Source organism: Electrophorus electricus, chromosome 20 (assembly GCF_041902795.1).
Source record: "Electrophorus electricus isolate QZ-2024a chromosome 20, ASM4190279v1, whole genome shotgun sequence".
NCBI lineage: Eukaryota > Metazoa > Chordata > Actinopteri > Gymnotiformes > Gymnotidae > Electrophorus > Electrophorus electricus.
The window spans coordinates 2,482,822-2,503,398 of NC_137516.1; positions in this window are offsets into that span (position 1 = coordinate 2,482,822).

Consider the following 20,577-nt stretch of genomic DNA (forward strand, 5'->3'; position numbering starts at 1 on the left):
CACATTTTAGAATTGTGTACCTGCACCCACGGTAACAGGACAATTTTATTAGGTACACAATGTATGTATTTTTCCACAACGTAGGCACGTACACTCAACGTACACTCATGGGTTCCTTTTATAAACTTAAAAATGTTTATTAAAAATGTAATACATTTGATATTATTTAATTAAAGCACAGCTGTAAAGCTAAAATGGTAGCGGCATAGCGGCGGGTGTTGCGCTACTTGGAGTTAACCCGTCTCAGAACTGCAGTTTTTCCACGCCATTTTCACTGCTGGTTTGAGCGTGATCTGGCAACCAAAGGCATTCAGCCAGTAGCGTGCCTGTGGCTCACTGGGCTGCTCGACGCTGGAGGATGTTCAAAGCGTGAACAGCAACAGGTGGGCTGCCGACTCAATGCACGTACAAAAACGAACCTTTCTAATAAAGATGGCCGTGATTAGAATTAGTTGGACTGATGGAGGCACGTTTCTTGAAAAGAAACACGACATTTGTTCATAGTCTAATTTTCGTTTCAACAAAGTGAAAGATTTGGCACGGTTGGAAAAGGCTCCGTTACCGCAGTGATGCTCTGCCATCTTCTGGCTGCCGAAATAAATATCTGAGCTCTAGTCAACGTCGTCGTAAAGTCGATGCTGAATCAAATTATCAAAGGAGGAACCTAATTGATACATTAAAGATGTCTTGATACATGCATTATGTGAAATTTGGAGATTCATAACGAGGTGCCAGTATCATATGCACCGATGTCTCATTTGGTATTGTCGCGTATCCAGTATCCTTACTGATGCTTTAGTTCATTTACACCTGTAGTAACCTTTCACCTGAGTCTGCTGCGTCATTCCCATGGAAAAAGGACTCTGAAATCTGACAACTGTGCTGTGCAATATGTTCAAAATAGTCTGAAGAACCTTAAGAAATGTTCCAAACAGCATTTTATTTTTTTTTTAATTCCAAGTGGTGTTTGTTCATAAATCTAGTATATAAACTGCTATCTCACACAAGTGGTTCAAAACAAAAATGGAAACATAAATCCAATATGTGGTAGTGCAAAAACAAATATTTGCCAGTATATTCATATATATATATATATATATATATATATATATATATATATATATATATAAAATTTATTTATTTATTTTTTTTTTTTATACACACACACACACACAGACACACACCGAGACACGGTGCTCAGGCACAGGCTGGCCGTTGCTCAGCAGCGTCAGGTTGAGGTGCCATGGGTGGAAGCCCGTGGCCAGGCAGGTCACGTGAGCGCCTCCGGAGTCTTCGAGGGTTTTCTGCAGGAGTCTCACTCTGGGCTTTACTGTGTTGAACAGGGAAAGGAGTACAGAACCTTTCTCTGGAAATCAGTTTCCTGGAGATTTACAGAGGTTTCTTTATATATATCTTATAGAGAATTTCTTGAATTGTTGAATAATACATGTACTTTGCAGGAGACCAATATAATTTAGAAAAATACTGTTGCAGAATTAGTGTAAATGAAATTACCTTTCCTGAATATGTAATTGCTCAAATCTTTAAGGTGAGTGAGTAACACTGAAGTACATACAGGCTGCAGAAAACACCTGTAAAGGTTTCTGAGATGATGAAAAATCACACTGTCCAAAACTATAGGCCATTTTGTTAAAGTGTGAAGAGAATGCTGATGTATTTTATAGTCAATCACAGAGCAAATCAAACCATTGAACGCTTCCACCATCTTCATTTGTCCTGCTATGTTGTTCCTCAGACGTTCCCAGTAATCTAGTCATTGTTGCACATGGACACCTGCAAGAGAAACAGACTCAGAAATAGATATTACGGTAGTGTGTGTATATGCAAGCCAAGTGAATTCATTCACATTAGGAAGCTGTGTAGTGACAATGAGGCTTATTCATAAATTTAAATCAATGTAGTAAATTGATAAAATGGGATGACACTATATGTCTAGCTTACCATTAGTGTAATTAAAATGTTGTTTAAGAAAGTTTGTTCGATTTTTCATTTCCTTGTGTAGTGCATCAAAAATCATGTTAGCAAATTGTTGCTGTTCATTATTTAATTGTTTCTCTGCTTTGGTAACTGTATTCTTCTGATCTAAATCATTAAAAAAAAAAAGCCATCCAGCATCATCAGGATGGTAAACTCAGGGAAGGGCGCATCTCCTATGATGTAACCACAGAGCACGGTGAATGGGAACCTAGACAACACAACAGAAAAAAACTAGAAAAAGCCAGCACATGCCTGGATTATCTTATATGTATTTTAGCAAAATGTATTGAGTTTTGGTATTTGAATATTTCATGAGTTTTGAAGTTTCATAAACCATGTTGAAGCCTCATAAATCATTGTGAGGCATTTTGTGTGGTTGAACAGTGATTTCTTTGCATTTGAAATACCCATATATATATTAATTATAGCATTTTGGGTTATATGGACATATACAGTACAAAGCAGTGTAAAATGTTACTTACCTCTGTTTAAGAATCAAATTAATTCAGTTTATATTTATTTATTGACTGAATGTCTGCTATCTCCTCAGTTCCTGTTATGTTTTCTTCATTTTCTTTGCTTGCCTGCTTCTTTCAGTTTGTTTATATAAATAAATCTCCAACATCCCAACTGTACATGTCTAACTCTCCTGAAATGTCACACACTACAGTGAAACCTTTTTTTTTTCCTTTACAGCATTCAGCTGACACGTTTATCCAAAGCAACTTACAGTTATGACTGAGTACCACTTGAGCAGCTGAGGGTTAAGGGTTTTGCTCAGGGGCCCAACAAAGGCAGCTTGGCAGTAGTGGGTTTTGAACCATCTGATTACTAGTTACATGCTTTAACCACTGGGCTACCACTGCCCCCAGTATGAAGGTGTACCTGTTTAAAGTTTAAAATGTTTACATTTTTAAGTTATACATTTAAATGTCCATGCTGTCGTCTATACGTTTCAGTGCCTACTCGGCCCATAATCGATATCATGCCATTGCATAATAACTGTATGTTGACTTTATGTCCTACAAAAGATTACCACAGTTCTGTTCCTTGTAGTCCATTCAGACCTAAACTCTCCATTTGAGTGTGGTGGAGCATTTTTATCTGTTAGCACATACTAGCTGGGGAAGGTGTCACATTCCTTCATCAGATTCAGGAAAAGCAGCATTTTTCTCCCAGTCAGTTGGACAACACCAATGTAACAAAGATTCATAACAATAGTGTTAGAAACTATAATATCAGTCGGTACCAAACAATGAGAAAACATGGAGACAGCTTCACATGTCGATGATACAGCGTATGGGCATGAGGGGGCATTAACAGCTGCCCAACGTGCAACCTCGTCAGCTAAGGCATTCCCAGATGCCGTGTCAGATCCAGAGGCTGTGTCATGACCCCTGACCTTTACGACAGCCAGCCGAGCTGGTAGTGTACATGCAGACAAATGTGCAGACACTAGTCCTGAATTAGAAATGGGCTTACCATCCGAGGTGCAGAACCCCCTGGAGTGCCAAATCTTACCGAAGTCATGAGCAATTCCAAACGCATAACGGGAATCAGTATAGATGGTGACAACCTGATCCTGGAATAGATGACAGGCCCTGGTCAATGCCATCAGTTCAGCTACTTGAGCAGACCTGTAAGGGAGAGAGTAACCTCCCAAATGAGGTTGGGCAGAGAGCAGACAGAATAACCAGAGGAAAATTCGGAGTCAGACGGTTTAAAGCATGAGCCAGCCACAAGAATGTGATAGCCGCCTTTGAGCGGTGTGCTAGAGAGATCAGAGCGCATGTTCGAAGACTCAAGGATAGCCTCCATGCAGTCGTGAGGCACAGAGTTATCAGAATGATCTAGCTAAGTCAAAAGTGATCGCAACAGATTAGCAAGTGAACTCAGGTTCGTGTGTGATTTAATGGTTAAGTTCTGAATGGCGTAGGGGATGGCCTCATAGCCTGAATGCCACTGTGCCGTCATGTGCTGTATTTGAATATTATTCGTAGTATTAATAACTTGATGTGAAGTGTGTAGAACCATGAGATGAGACAGTGCCAGTTTCTCTGAGTCAGTGACCAGCAGGGCCGAGGAAGCCACAGCGTGTAAGCAGGCTGGCATGCCTTGAACAACTGAATCAAAGGTTTTGGAAAGGTAGGCCACAGGGCGATAACTGCCACCATGCTTCTGGGCCAGGACACCCACAACTGTGGAGCCGTTTACAGCAACATAAAGGTGGAAGGGCAGATTATAGTCCGGCAGGCCAAGCGCTGGAGCAGAGCACAAGGCTGATTTCAGAGTCCTAAATGAGTGATGCATGGGCTCAGTCCAGACCAACATATCAGGACAGTCTGTTCCACAGCCCTGCCTGAGGACTTTATCATGAAAGGAACAATCCGGCGCTCACTGGCGGCAGTAGTTAACCAGACACAGGAAACTCAGCATGGCTTGTTTTGTGCTGGGCGGAGGGATGTCATGTATGACTGCCCGACGGTCATCTGAGAGGCGCCGTTCATCAGCAGCCAGCAGGAACCCCAGATACGTGACAGACGGCTTGCACCACTGGAGCTTAGATGGTGAAACCTTAAACCAACATGAAGCCAGATGTTTCAGTAGTGAGCGGGACCCCATCACGCAGCGCTCCTGCGTTGTTGATGACAAGAGGATGTCATCTGCGATGTCGTCTGCATAACTGGAAGGACCCAGGACACCAATGCGTCTCTTACAGCCGCGGAGAACACAGCCCAGGAAGCGCTGGGGGAGCCGGCACCACGTGTATTGCCCACCCTGAAACGTAAATGCGAAAAGTGGTGGATATCTGGGTGCACTGGTACAGAGAAACAGGCAGAGCAAATATCCGCAACAGTAGAATAGTGGTGGTGTGCAGGAATAGCAGATAGAATGGCAGACACATCTGGCACCAGCGGGGCTATAGGAACTACTATGTTATTAATGTGCCTGAGATCTTGTGTAAATCTCCATCCCTTACCACCAGGCTTACGCACCGGGTTTACAGCTGTATTGTAGGGTGACACAGTGGGAATGATCATGCATTGGGTGAGCAGTGAGTCAATGATAGGTGACAGACCTGCTTCTTTTTAAGGAGATAGCGGATACTGTTTACAGTAAACAGTAAACATGCTTGAGTCAAGCCTTGTAGGGAGGACAATCTATAAATCCCACATCATTATTATGGGTGGTCCACAGTGATTTAGAGATGTCTTCCAGCTCAGGAAGTATAGAGTGGTCAGCTGTGTTGCTAGGCTGGCCCAGCACGTCTGGAAACATAGAGGTATTTGGTCCAGATTGGATTGTCATTTTGCCCTGCTCAAAAGAGAGAGAGAGAGAGATTCATTTTAAACATTAAATCGCGACTCAACAGGTTGAATGGAGAACAGGAATAACTACAAACCGATGCATTAAAAAAAATTGAGGGGTCATCCAGACTTCTAACGGGCAGAGAGTGCTTTTTAGGACAGTCCACAGGGACCCCCAAAATTCCCATAGAACTAACGGACGAACCAGAGACCGGACCAGTGTAACAGTGCGAACTAAAGGATGAATAGATGGCACCGGAGTCCACCAGAAGTGGGATAAGAACGATTATTGATCAGCAAATCGATAACAGGAAGCAAACGAAAATCATTAGCTAGGGTGGCACTTAAACCTGCAAACTGGTTCGGATCAGTGTCCGTGAGGGTCCTATCCTGTGGGCACCCCTATTGATTAGGTGGCAGTCCTGGTGGGAAAGCTGGCACAGCCTGCCAATTGCCAGGATATTGAAATTGGTCCTTGGGCTGCTGACCCTTTCTGTCGTCATTCTTTGACTTTGACTCATCCCACCATTTCTTATGGCATTCACGAGCAAAATGACCCTTTTTGTGACAATAGTGGCACTCCAGGTTTTTCTTAAACTGGATGCTAGCCATGGCAGGAAATGGTTTCTTTATTGTAACGGGAAGGATGCCCGCAGCCTCTAATTCGCACATCCTAGAAGCAAACTCAGTTGGAGATCTACTAAAGAGGTTCTCTGTGTTACACCGCAGAGTTTTTACATGTTGAGGATTCATATTTTGCAGACAAGTTGATACAAAGAGGTCCCTGTCTGACTCTGAGGTTGATCCAAGGCCTGCCTGCTCAGTCCAGGCCCTAGTAAAACAGGAGACAAACACTGAGCACGGCTCATCGGGGACATATCTGCAGCTGGTTGCCGCATTAATGTCTCTCCTATAGGCCTGTAGTTTAAGAAGGAATTCCCTCAGTTCCTGATACAAGGTGTGAATGTTAGTGTGCTGTGCCCAGTAATAAAAATTGGCTCCGTCGCTATTCCAATTTGGTAGCTAAACGACAGTGACTTAATGGCATTAATCAGCTCCTCCTCAGTAAACCTGTGCTTTAAACAATGCATCAGAATGGCCCTGAAATCAGGTCTTGTTAATTGAGCATATTTGGTGCATCCCTTTAAAGCATCAGGTAAAGTTTACCTGGATCAGGTAAACTCTCACAAATATTTTTAATATCAGTTATGCTAGGAGGCATATCTCTACACAGGCTTGCCGTCCAATCCTCCTCCAGAAGCCCCCCTCTCAGCTTCCTGATTCAGCTCAGACGTGTCTGTGGCCTTCGACACAGAAACAACGGGATCCTTTCAGCTGTGTGGCAGCAAAAACAGCTATTTCAGAGCCAGGCGTCTTATTGGGTTTTACACCATGCACCTTGTCCCACACCGGCTTGGCCTTACTCCAGGCCTGCCAAGAATTCTATAGCGCTTTAAACTCCCTTTCCATCAAGCCTGGCTAGTGTCTAAACCCAACACATTCAGTCCAACCAGCCAGACAATCAATGTATGGATCACAGTGTGAGCCCAAAACACACCAAAACATCCAATCCTTTGGGGTTTTTCCCCTTTTGAGGTTTTACATAACTAATAACAGAACCCATGGGTCACTCAGCAAAATCACAAACAGAACACATCTATACAAATAGGTACAGAGAAGGGAGGGTTCACCAATAAACAGTAAATTGTGTTTCAATAAATCTCAGGCAAGATAACAAATCTTTACATAATGTACACAAAATTCAGCTCGTGCCAATAGACAAGACTTCTTCCATCTTTTCAACAGGCAGGATAACAAGTACAAAATTCAACATTCAGCTCGTACCAAAGGACGAGACTTCTTCCACCTTATTTGAAAAAAAAAAAAACGCAGCTAAACTAAGCACAGCGATACTGAGCAGGAAGAAGACACATTAAATACTAGGGTGTCACTTACTTGAGCAGTATCCCACTTCTGACCCAGACTGTTAGAAACTGGTTCAAAGTGACCAGTCCTTCAGGTTCGAACTCCTCCAAGTTACCCTATGCCCTCCATCCTCTGTAGCCGGATCATTCCAGGGAAGTCAAGAGACACTGACACCAAGGTAGTGAATCAAGAGAGTTCCACTTTATTGAGGAAAGCACAGGGTATATATGTGTCCTATATCTACTATCTAAATCTACAGGATGACGGGGAAAAGTGAGGCATGTTCTAAGGGTCTACGTAGAAAGGAAAGAGACAAGGTTAGTAAAGATTAGATGTTCTCTGCATGAACGAGCCACGAGCTGTTCCCCTGCCTGCCATGAGCCACTCCTGTGCTTAGAGAGAGAGAGAGAGAGAGAGAGAGAGAGAGAGAGAGAGAGAGAGAGAGAGAGAGAAAGAGAAAGAGAGAGGTAAAGGAGACAAGAACAGGGAGCGGATGACCTTGGGCGACCAGCTCACGGTCAAGCTGCCATGTCATGGCTGATAGGCAGAGACCTTGCGTTGGGTGCCTGAAGACAGAGAGGCTGCAGAATCTAACAAATAGAACATCTGGTACTAACTTGTCAGTGTTAAAGCTCTGCAATACATCAAGTTTTGATGTACTACATGGATGCATTTTGTTTAAAGACTTTTGTTTTAAAGACTAAGACTTTATTTTGATAAAGATAAATTTTTAAGCAGAAGTACTACATGACGCAAATATTAATGCCCCGCTCATTTACAGGTACTACATTTCCGAAAAACAACCAGTATGTTTCCAGACACGTTAGCGGGAAACACTTTCATTCAGAGCCAGTTAATTTCAGTCTCTGTGTTCACTATATGAAGCTAGCAGTAGAAAACTAACCTATGCTACTATTTAAAAGCAATCCAGCCCCGCAGAAGACAAGGGAAAGATAACGCATACATTTGAATGCTAGCCATATATAGCCATTTAAGCTACCAAAAATACATTATACCACTAAAGCAAAGACATTGGTTATGTTAGCAAAAGGGGCCTCTTCTAAATAGATAACACAATCTTTTAACATGAGACATTTCTCTGCCAGTGTGCCCTCAGTGTAATTAGTGGAACCTTAAGGATAATTTTGAAAAATTCATGTGGGACTGTTGATTCAAATCATTTCAAGTAGTCCACTGAAATGTTCGCACAAAATGCAGCTCTATCCAATCATTTTTTGTTTCAATTTTCTTCATAAAATTGACTTAAATCTTCTTTAGAAAAAGGCACAAAATCTCATCTATTTTGAATCCAGCTGCGTTAGCATCCATAAGGGACGTGGTATTTTACGTTTCCTTGACGACAGCTGCGCATCTTTTTTTTTCTTGTCAGATGGTGTTAATAACACAGTATAAGGAAAAGATGATGATGATGATGATGATGATGATGATGATTATATTTGATATTGAACTTGACTGCGAATTGCAGTTGTATCATCATATTACGGGATGTCATTTTCACATTGAGCATGCGCATTTTTGAGGCGTCTAATTATATATATTTTATATTCTATGACTTCTCTTTCGCGTCCCTCCCCGTTGTTAGCGCAATGTGTAGGACCCAGGTCTGTCATGCACTTGGATCAAGACGGCGTTGGATCAAATCTAGCTTAACGTCTGCCTGTCTTTCGTTGAAGTGAAGACGAATCCCCAGTGCTGACCTGAAGATGATGAATGTTATTATTATTAATAATAATAATAATAATAATAATAATTATTATTATTATTATTATGACATGTCATGGCTGATAGGCAGAGACCTTGCGTTGGGTACTACATGGATGGATTTTGTTTTAAAGACTTTTGTTTTAAAGACTAAGACTTTATTTTGATGAAGATAAATTTGAAATTATTAACCCTTTAGGCTCCAAGAAAAACAAGAACAACATGTGTGCATTATATTAAAGCTGGTAGTGTCAGTGGAAGGCATTGCAAAAGACTCAGTCATGAAGAATAAATATATCAGGGAAAATGACAGTTCACACAAGTCAGTGCTATTGAGGGGCAAAATCCCTAGAGCATGAGGAAGAAACCTTGAGAGGAACCAGGACTCGTGGGGTGGCATCCCCCTCTGGCCGACAACAGACACCACCATGTGTGTTCTATGTGGTAAAATTGTTTCCTGCTTCATTTGATGATTATGTCCGTGTGTCAATTAACAAAGATGAGACGTTACAAAATCATCAAGCTCTTGATACCTATACAGTTGATGATAACCATTCTGTTTCAATTATGTATTTAGTCTAAATGTTAAGCAAACATTCATGTGGATAATTCTGGTACACTTTATCCACCAAAGGATCAAAAATGGAAAGGGTACATGGCTGTTCCATAATTTAAAGGTACATTTTAATCACTTGAGGTACATAATAGTACCTTAACTGGCACATATAAAATGGGAATAAAAAGCAAATGGAGTAGTTCAATAGTTGCTATATTTTGTGATGTTTTGGGGACACTGATCATGGAGACCAACTACTAAAGTTACTCTGGAAGATATTAAATCTATTAGACATCATGAGCTCAACCTGAAAGCAAGCATGGGAATGCTGTTCATTATCCCATCTGTAATGGGAATGCTGCTCATTATCTCTGGGATGGGAATGCTGTTAATTACATCTGTGATGGGAATGCTGTTCATTATCCCATCTGTAAGCTGTATGGAGCGATTATTGAACTGCAGAACGTTCATCCAGACGGACTGTTTATTGTCGCCGGAGACTTCAACCATGCAAATCTCAAGTCAGTACTGCCTAAATTCCATCAACATGTGAACTTTGCGACGAGAGGAGCGAACGCGCTGGATCTCGTTTACACAAAGATTTCGGGCGCGTACCGGGCGGAGCCCCGCCCCCACCTAGGATACTCTGATCACATGTCTGTAATGTTGATTCCTGCATATAGACCGATCATCAGACACTCGAAATCACTTCTGAAGCAGGTGAGAACCTGGCCAGCAGGAGCCATCTCTGCTCTTCAGGACTGTTTTGAGCAGACGACTTGGATCACGTTCAAGGAGGCTGCTACTGATGGTGGCACTGTTAACCTGGAAGAGTATACAGCATTAGTGACTGACTACATCAGCAAGTGCATTGATGATGTTACTGTCTCCAAGACCATCACCACACACCCCAACCAGAAGCCATGGATGCCTGCTGAGGTGCGCATGCTACTGAGGACCCGTGACTCAGCCTTCAGAACAGGTGACAGAGATGCTCCCAGGAAAACAAGAGCCAAACTGTCACGTGCGATCAGGGAAGCAAAGCGTGCACACACACAGAGGATCCATGGACACTTCACAGACACTGGTGACACACGGCACATGTGGGAGAGCATTCAGGCCATTATTAACTACAGGAAAACATCACCTTCCTGTGACAGTGATGCCACCCTCCCAGATGCACTGAATGACTTCTATGCACGGTTTGAAGCGCAAAACAACGTTGCAGCAGAAAAGTCCATCCCTCCGCAAAATGACCAGGTGCTGTGCCTGAAGGTGGCTGATGTGAGGCGGACTCTGCGTGGAGTTAACCCACGGAAAGCTGCTGGACCAGACAACATCCCGGGTCGTGTGCTCAGAGAATGTGCTGACCAGCTTGCAGATGTCCTGACAGACATCTTCAATATCTCTCTGAGCTGCGCCGTGGTCCCAACATGCTTCAAGACCACCACCATCGTCCCCGTGCCTAAGAAGCCCACGGTGTCGTGTCTCAATGACTACCGTCCCATCGCACTCACATCCATCATCATGAAGTGCTTCGAGAGACTCGTCATGAGACACATCAAGACCCAGCTTCCCCCTTCTCTGGACCCCCTGCAGTTCGCGCACCACTCCAACCACTCTACAGATGATGCCATCTCTACCACACTTCATCTGGCACTCACACATCTGGATAAAAAGGGCACCTACGTAAGAATGCTGTTCATAGACTTCAGTTCAGCATTCAACACCATTGTTCCTCAGCATCTGATTGGAAAGTTGAGCTTACTGGGCTTGAACACCTCCCTCTGCAACTGGATCCTGGATTTCTTGACTGGTAGACCTCAGTCAGTCCGGATCGGTAGCAGCACTTCCAACACCACCACACTGAGTACTGGTGCTCCCCAGGGCAGCGTACTCAGCCCTCTGCTGTTCACACTGCTGACTCATGACTGTGCAGCGATGCACAGTTCGAATCACATCATCAAGTTCGCCGATGACACGACCGTGGTGGGTCTCATCAACAAAGACAACGAGTCAGCATACAGAGAGGAAGTGCGAGCTGGTGTAAGGTCAACAATGTGTATCTGAATGTTGACAAGACAAAAGAAATGGTTGTTGACTTCAGGAGAGCAAGGCGAGATCACTCCCCGCTTGCCATCAACGGCTCCTCAGTGTAGATCGTCAAGAACATCAAGTTCCTTGGTGTTCACATAGCGGAGAACCTCACCTGGACCCTGAACACCAGTTCCATCACCAACAGAGCCCAGCAACGTCTTTACTTCCTTCGGAAGCTGAGGGAAGCCCATCTCCCATCACCCATCCTCATTACCTTCTACAGAGGTACTGTAGAAAGCATCCTGAGCAGCTGCATCATTACCTGGTTTGGGAACTGCACCGTCTTTGACCACAAGACCTTCCAGAGAATAGTGAGAACAGCTGAGAAGATCATTTGGGTCTCTCTTCCCTCCATCATGAACATCTACCTAACACGCTGCATCCGGAAAGCCACCAACATTGTGAAAGACCCCACACACCCCTCACATGAACTGTTCACCCTTTTGCCATCTGGAAGAAGGTACCGCAGCATCCAGTCCTGCACCTCCAGACTGTGCAACCGCTTCTTCCCAGAAGCCATTAGACTCCTTAACTCTGGCTAACTCCAATTCCAATTCAGATTCCAAAATCGGCACTTTTATACATGCTTATACACAGTCACACACACACACACACACACACACACACACACACACACACACACACACACACACACACACACACACACACATACATATCTATACACACACTCACACATTGTTTTGCATCGGACTAGTGCTGAAGTCAAACTTCACACAAATAAACTATGCACTCCTGTTGCAGTCTTGCACATTATCCTACTTGCTGCTAGAGTGCTGTACTAAACCTGCACTGTACTCTGAACTGTTCTGGATGCTACCGGTGACTGCTATGTTCAGTGTAGCATGTCACTGACTCTTATGCACAACTCACTTTACATATTCCCAGTACTGTGGACTGCACTAAAAAATTGCACTGTCTACTCATTTTGTATTTGTCCTGTCCTGTATTTATTATTGTTTATTTAATGTTTATTTAATGACATTTTTGCACTATATTGGACTTGTGTAGCATGTTATCTGTTGCACTGTTGTTTTGTGCTGCACCATGGTCCTGGAGGAACACTGTCTCGTTTGGTGGTATGGAAAAAAGCAAAAACATATTGAGAGAGAAATCGCAGGAAAGGGGGACTATGTGTGGTGGGCCTAGAGGTGAGGGGAGACTTCACAGACTTCATCACTTTCATTCAACCAGACACCAGCCTTGGCTAAATATCCCTCCCTGCCCTGCATCCATGTGAGGCATGACTGGTTATAGCCTGACCATTAGTGGAGGTTGAGGTTTCAGCAGGACAGACTGCATCTTCCAGGGCAATGAAGTTACTCACCATCACAGGATCTAGATACTTAAGGCCTTACCATCTTTTGACACATTTGACACTTCCATTAACAGTCCAAATTCTTTGGTTTGAATATGACCACACCAAACTGCAAACTAGGCGATGCTAGTATCCAGAAATACAGGCAAACATCGGGTATCCTGATGTTAATAAACTACTTTAGCCTACCCTATGCTTAATTTTAATGTTTACATAGCCTGTGGTTGCTAACCAACCACAATTAGGCTAACCAACACTTTTATTACTGCTTGCCAACAAACCATTAGGAAACCAATTTAAAAATGTAAGACATTTGATATCAGAAAAAAAAAATTCTCTTTGCTATTTACCTAGCTATCAAGCTACAGTTTCACTACGCAGCTAGCTAACAAAAATGACACGTTAGCTACCAAGTAGTAAATTTTATGGGGCAAATACTCCACTGTATGCAATGGTTCCCTCGTTCACTCACTCAGTTTCTTATACAGAAAAATCGCTTTATTTCGCTTAATAGTAAATTGTCCATAGAAAGGCGATGCTCTTTCGGACAGTCACACAGTGTAGCTTCAGACCAGAGGCGATATGTTGGCAAGTTAGAAATGTCCTTATTTGATTTTCTTTTTAAATCTCATGAGAATTCATGTGTTTAGGTCAATGCTGCTCAAGACCTTCAAGACAGTTGGCTTATAAAATGTACGAACCAACCCCTGTCGGTAAATACCACCATGAGGCTCTGAGGCAAGAGAAACGATGTCAGTGACTTGTTACGACAGAGAATCCAAAAGCGTAAAGGAGTTTGAAGAGAAATATGCTAGCGTTTCTCAAAGCCATTCACCTCAGGCCTACCAACAAGAAACAGGGTAACAGGGCTTGAGAACTAGATTACTTTAAATAAGCGGAATAAAAAATGTAATTGTGTAAGACAATCTTTAAACGTGGAATAGAAAGCGTAACGGAACTAGCCTAACTGCTTGACGGAAGAATTCAAATAATTATTCATTACAAACAGTAATAAACTTTATAAATTATGAACAATGGTGTCTTTTATCACATTGTATTTTGCAAAACAATAATCCACTCCAGGCCGTGCATTACAGTGACGTTACCATGGTTACAGCACTTTTGGTTTAAAATCAAACAAGCTATAACGACATCATCAACCTATGAGTGTTACGTCATAAACACACGTTTTCATATAAAATCCGGAATGTTTTTATTGCATATCTACATAGTAGAAGCAAGTGATTATAGGAGAACTTCTCAGGCTAAAGTTTGTACCTTGTCATTTTCTTTCTTCCTATTTGAATATGAGTTTTGAAAACAACCACTTTTTAACCACAGGTATGGTGAGAATCCAATTCATGTGTTCTTTTGTAGACACATGTGTCCTAATATTCTGCCTTTCACTGTAAATGTTATATGAGTATATAGGACATTCTTCAATAATGTATACATCTTAAACTTGCCACACATGTTAAACAATATTACACAAGCCATAATTCTGTCTAAAGTTAAAAATAAAAACAATTAAAATATTCAGATGTACCAGTTATATGCTGATATTTCTATTGGACAGGATATGTCCCAAGCTTTGGAGGCATGGATCCCCCACTGATTCCTGAAGGGAGCTATTATGGATCTTATCCACCAACTCAACGTATGCCCTTTCCACCTGGTGGAGGGGCAAACGTGAATGTTCCAGGAGGACTCCCTTACTCCTTCTTTGGCCACGGACAACTCTTAAACATGTCCCCACAAAGAGCTTTTGTCCCACTAAGAGCACAGGAAGAGAGTAATGTATTCATCTTAAACTTGCCAAAACATATTAAATCATATTGCACCAGCCATAAGTCTGTCTAAATTTAAAAATAAAAACAGTTAAATATTTAGACATACTGGTTATATGCCGCTATTTCTGTTGGACAGGATATGTCCCAAGCTTTGGAGGCATGGATCCCCCATTGATTCCTGAAAGGAGCTATTATGGATCTTATCCACCAGCTCAACGTATGCCCTTTCCACCTGGTGGAGGGGCAAACGTGAATGTTCCAGGAGGACTCCCTTACTCCTTCTTTGGCCACGGACAGGTCTTAAACATGTCCCCACAAAGAGCTTTTGTCCCACTAAGAGCACAGGAAGACAGCATGATCAGAAAGGCAAAACCTAAAATAAGTTTTGATGTGTATGATCCTGGAAACTTTGAGGCAAAATTAAGAAAGATGATAGAGGCAGAAAAAACAGGAACCCTTAAGACATCAGTGATGACGGGAGACCCGGAATCGTCAGTGACATGCAGAAAGAATAAGAAGAGGGTCAGCAGCCAAGAAAACGAAGGAGACCGTTCAGAACATAAGAGGAAAGACAGTTTCAAAAAGATGCAGAAAAAGACGACTAGCAAGAGAAAGAGAGAGAAAGACACCCACAAGAACAATGAGACTAAAAGAAAGAGGGCAGAAGCTCAGCAGCCTGTTGCTTCCAACTTCAAGGAAAAGACGACAAGCATGGGAGAGGTCACCTCAGGAGCATCCATCCACAAAAACATTGGGACTACTGAGGTGAGCCAGTTCAGGCTGACACGTAAACAGATTCTCCTTCAGCAAATGATCCAGTCCCTCCAGGTGTTCCATAAGCTTGGCCCCATAACTACTAAAGGGGACTCAGGTGATAAAAAAGGCAAAAAACAGCCTTCATCAACATCAACACCAATGAGAAGTTGTGAGGCAAAGACAGCAACTGGACTGAAATGTGGTCTTCACAACACAGAAAAAAACACCGAAAAGCACAAAGGCGCAGCACAGGAGAGAGCTGAACCTTCTTCAGAGGGATCACGGCGTCCAACAGTCCATCACTCTAAGCCGGTTGCTCAGAGTCTGTCCAATTTTTACCAGATCCAGTGCTTCACAAAGAAAATTAAGAGCTGGCAAAAAACAAAACAAAACCATGCAAAACCAGTTCAAGCGTCGTATCAGGACACGACCCCCTCCAAAGACATTGCGGATGTCCAGGTCAACACTTGGCTGCACTGAGGGTACCACCACCTCTGCTGCACCCAAGCAGGGAGATGAGAAGAGGTCGTGAAGACCCCCTCACTACAGCAGAAGGACCTGCAGCACAACACCTCCCCATCAGAGATGACTTGTCTTTGATGGGCTTCACGGATTGTATGGGGCTAAAGCCTAGGAAATAGAAATTCCAGGAGCAGCTTAACCTTCCTCTGCAATATTCCTCCAGTTTGAGTTTGAAAACTCAAATTATATTATTATTATTATTATTATTATAGAATTTATAATTTCATATTATAAAATGAATGAGCTACTTCAGGTCTTACAAAAGGCCACACTCACTTCATAAGGTGATATAACAATTAAATCTAATTGTATAAAATTAAAAATATCAACGATGAACTAAAACTGAATTTGCAAGAACAGAGAATTAAATCAAGTCCTTTAACATATATCTGTGATAAACAATGTGCTGAAAGATTAACTAGTGCACCAGACCAGTGGGACCGACCCAGAGGAACCAGTCCAGTGAGGCCGGAACAATGGGACCAAGCCAGTGGGAGAAGACTAGTGGGACCGGTCCAGTGAGTGGGACCGGTTCAGTGAGTGGGACCGGTCCAGTGAGTGGGACCGGTCCAGTGAGTGGGACCAGTTGCTTGGGCCCCAACCTGCCAGGGGTTTGCCAAGCTTCAGGCTGCACAGATGGCCAAAGGAAGCTGAGCACAACACAGTGTGTACGTACCACTAGGCTCAATACAGTAAAACCAACCACTCGCATGCCAAGGCCTCTCTGTGTGCCTAATCACTGGATGTTTTACTTCTGTCCCATGTCAATGGCCACTGGAAACAGCTCTTCACTCTTTTTGGTGGGATTTGTACCATTCTTTCCTTTTGATTATAAAAAATAAACCCTTTGAGATTTAATAGTATTAAGCATGAATATGCAATTCATTTAACATAGAAAATATTTCATTTATGGGTATGGTGTTTGCTTCATGAGTAAAAGTTGTCTTGATTAATTTTCTTTTGTCTTCATTTGAAGATTAAAAAAACAAACAAACAATCATTTTCTATTAATCAGATTGTGTCAATTTAATATGCAGTTGTGTGGTTAAGCGTATTACGGGAAAAGTTATAAATGCTTAAAAGTGCGTTTAGTTTGGTACTTAACTTTAGTTCAGTGGTTCAGGTGTTGAACCTGGACGCACAGTTGCCCACAGTGTAACAGGTTCAGGTCTACCAACCACGGGCACTTAGTGTGAACATATTCTAAAGTCAGCGCAGCTAGCACAGGGTCAATGAACTCTAGCATATGTTAGAATAGTTCGTATACCAGTGCCGGTGGTAGACATGCCCCGAAGCAGCGAATCTCGAGCAACGCTAAAGGTGAGATGGTGTTTTTGTCAGTGGTAACAAATTTGAATTTTGGTACTTCACGTTAGTTTTCATAATGTTTGTCAGGAATTTAAGGTCTTAAATAATGTCTTTGTCGTTTAACAGATTCATTTTTCACTCAAAACCAACACCTGGAGATTAAAGAATGAAATAAATAATTGATTTCAGTATCATTTAGAATGAATCAAAATTATATTTATTGCAAAAATGTGTTCTTATGTGACTTTTGTTAAAGTTTTAATTAGTAGTGAGATTTGGGATGCAGTTACACGAATTTATTCAAAGGTTAAAGAATCGCCGTGTAAAAGGCTGGGTCCCACTATCTCGCTCAGGCTGCACTACAGCGTCTATTCACAGGTGCGCTCCCACGACTGATCGGCACGGGGGTTTTGACCTGCTCCGTTTCCGACCTGGGCCGGTTCACCCCTCCTTAGACGACCTGGTGGCCCAAAGCTCCCTCAGGAGCACCATATCGACACCGATCTTAGTACGGACACCCGCTCAGCATAGCGCGCTGTAGTCCAGAACCCCCGAACTCAAGCGCTCCTCCAGCCTCAGCCTCCCGGTAACGTGGATTACAGGCGCGCGCCACTGCGCCCGGCGAGAACAAGCGGGATCTGCTCAGCTTTTTAGAAAGAAATAAGTCTCACCCAGTGTGCCATCCAGTGGTAAATGGTGGAACAGAAAAGCTTGAAATATGTCAACCACAGGGAAATGACTCCCTCAGTCGTAAACATGCTGTGTTACCAGGGTTTAAACATTTGCAAAATTCCAAGTAGCGAGTTTGTGATAATTAGATGAATGTACTCAATGCAGGGACGTCATTAGGGCAATTTAAAGGGGCACGTGTCCTAGTAAAAGGTTTCCATGCACTAATCCCAGGAGCAAAAAAATCGATACTAAATCCTTGGTGCTTAATGGGGTTTTTTCCTGAATTTTTAAGCAGAAATACTACACGACGCAAATATTAATGCCATGCTCATTTACAGGTCCTACATTTCCGATAAACAACCTGTATGTTTCCAGGCGCGTTAGCCGGAAACACTTTCATTCAGAGCCAGTTCATTTCAGTCTCTGTGTTCACTATATGAAGCTAGCAGTAGAAAACTGACCTATGCTACTATTTAAAAGTAATCCAGCCACGCAGAAGACAAAGGCAAGATAACGCATACATTTGAATGCTAGCCATATATAGCCATTTAAGCTACCAAAAATACATTATACCACTAAAGCAAAGACATTGGTTATGTTAGAAAAAGGGGCCTCTTCTAAATAGATAACACAATCTTTTAACATGAGACATTTCTCTGCCAGTGTGCCCTCAGTGTAATTAGTGGAACCTTAAGGATAATTTTGAAAAATTCATGTGGGACTGTTGATTCAAATCATTTCAAGTAGTCCACTGAAATGTTCGCACAAAATGCAGCTCTATCCAATCATTTTTTTGTTTCAATTTTCTTCATAAAATTGACTTAAATCTTCTTTAGAAAAAGGCACAAAATCTCATCTATTTTGAATCCAGCTGCGTTAGCATCCATAAGGGACGTGGTATTTTACGTTTCCTTGACGACAGCTGCGCATCATTTTTTCTTGTCAGATGGTATTAACAACACAGTATAAGGAAAAGATGATGATGATGATGATGATGATGATGATGATGATGATGATTATATTTGATATTGAATTTGACTGCGAATTGCAGTTGTATCATCATATTACGGGACGTCATTTTCACATTGAGCATGCGCATTTTTGAGGCGTCTAAGGCGTCCCTCCCCGTTGTTAGCGCAATGTGTAGGACCCAGGTCTGTCATGCACTTGGATCAAGACGGCGTTGGATCAAATCTAGCTTAACGTCTGCCTGTCTTTCGTTGAAGTGAAGACGAATCCCCAGTGCTGACCTGAAGATGATGAATGTTATTATTATTAATAATAATAATTATTATTATTATTATTATTATGACATGTCATGGCTGATAGGCAGAGACCTTGCGTTGGGTACTACATGGATGGATTTTGTTTTAAAGACTTTTGTTTTAAAGACTAAGACTTTATTTTGATGAAGATAAATTTGAAATTATTAACCCTTTAGGCTCCAAGAAAAACAAGAACAACATGTGTGCATTATATTAAAGCTGGTAGTGTCAGTGGAAGGCATTGCAAAAGACTCAGTCATATTGATTTAGCTTTTATTGTTTACTCGCCTCATTTAATAGACTGCGGTCTTGATGTCACACTACAACAGATGGTAGATGACTTTGAAAAGCTCTGAACCAAAGGGTTCCGCATAACGCCAATATGAATGTGTACAGAAGGAATGATGATCTGGCAACACTAGCAGAATTTGTGGATAATGCATGCCTCCTATTAACAGGCAATTCTGTTTCTTCTTAGAACAGGAAGTATAGAAAATGTCCCAGCAAGCTTTGCTTAGTATGGTGTGTATGGTATTTGTAAATTTCATGCACTAGAATACTTTGATATGATTTTTGTTCTTCTTCTGAAAATGAAATTGGTTATTTGTGAAGGTCATAAACGAAATCACATAACCGAACAACAGATTAAACATGATCTGAAGAATAAATATATCAGGGAAAATGACAGTTCACACAAGTCAGTGCTATTGAGGGGCAAAATCCCTAGAGCATGAGGAAGAAACCTTGAGAGGAACCAGGACTCGTGGGGTGACATCCCCCTCTGGCCGACAACAGACACCACCATGTGGGTTCTATGTGGTAAAATTGTTTCCTGCTTCATTTGATGATTATGTCCGTGTGTCAATTAACAAAGATGAGACGTTACAAAATCATCAAGCTCTTGATACCTATACAGTTGATGATAACCATTCTGTTTCAATTATGTATTTAGTCTAAATGTTAAGCAAACATTCATGTGGATAATTCTGGTACACTTTATCCACCAAAGGATCAAAAATGGAAAGGGTACATGGCTGTTCCATAATTTAAAGGTACATTTTAATCACTTGAGGTACATAATAGTACCTTAACTGGCACATATAAAATGGGAATAAAAAGCAAATGGAGTAGTTCAATAGTTGCTATATTTTGTGATGTTTTGGGGACACTGATCATGGAGACCAACTACTAAAGTTACTCTGGAAGATATTAAATCTATTAGACATCATGAGCTCAACCTGAAAGCAAGCATGGGAATGCTGTTCATTATCCCATCTGTAATGGGAATGCTGCTCATTATCTCTGGGATGGGAATGCTGTT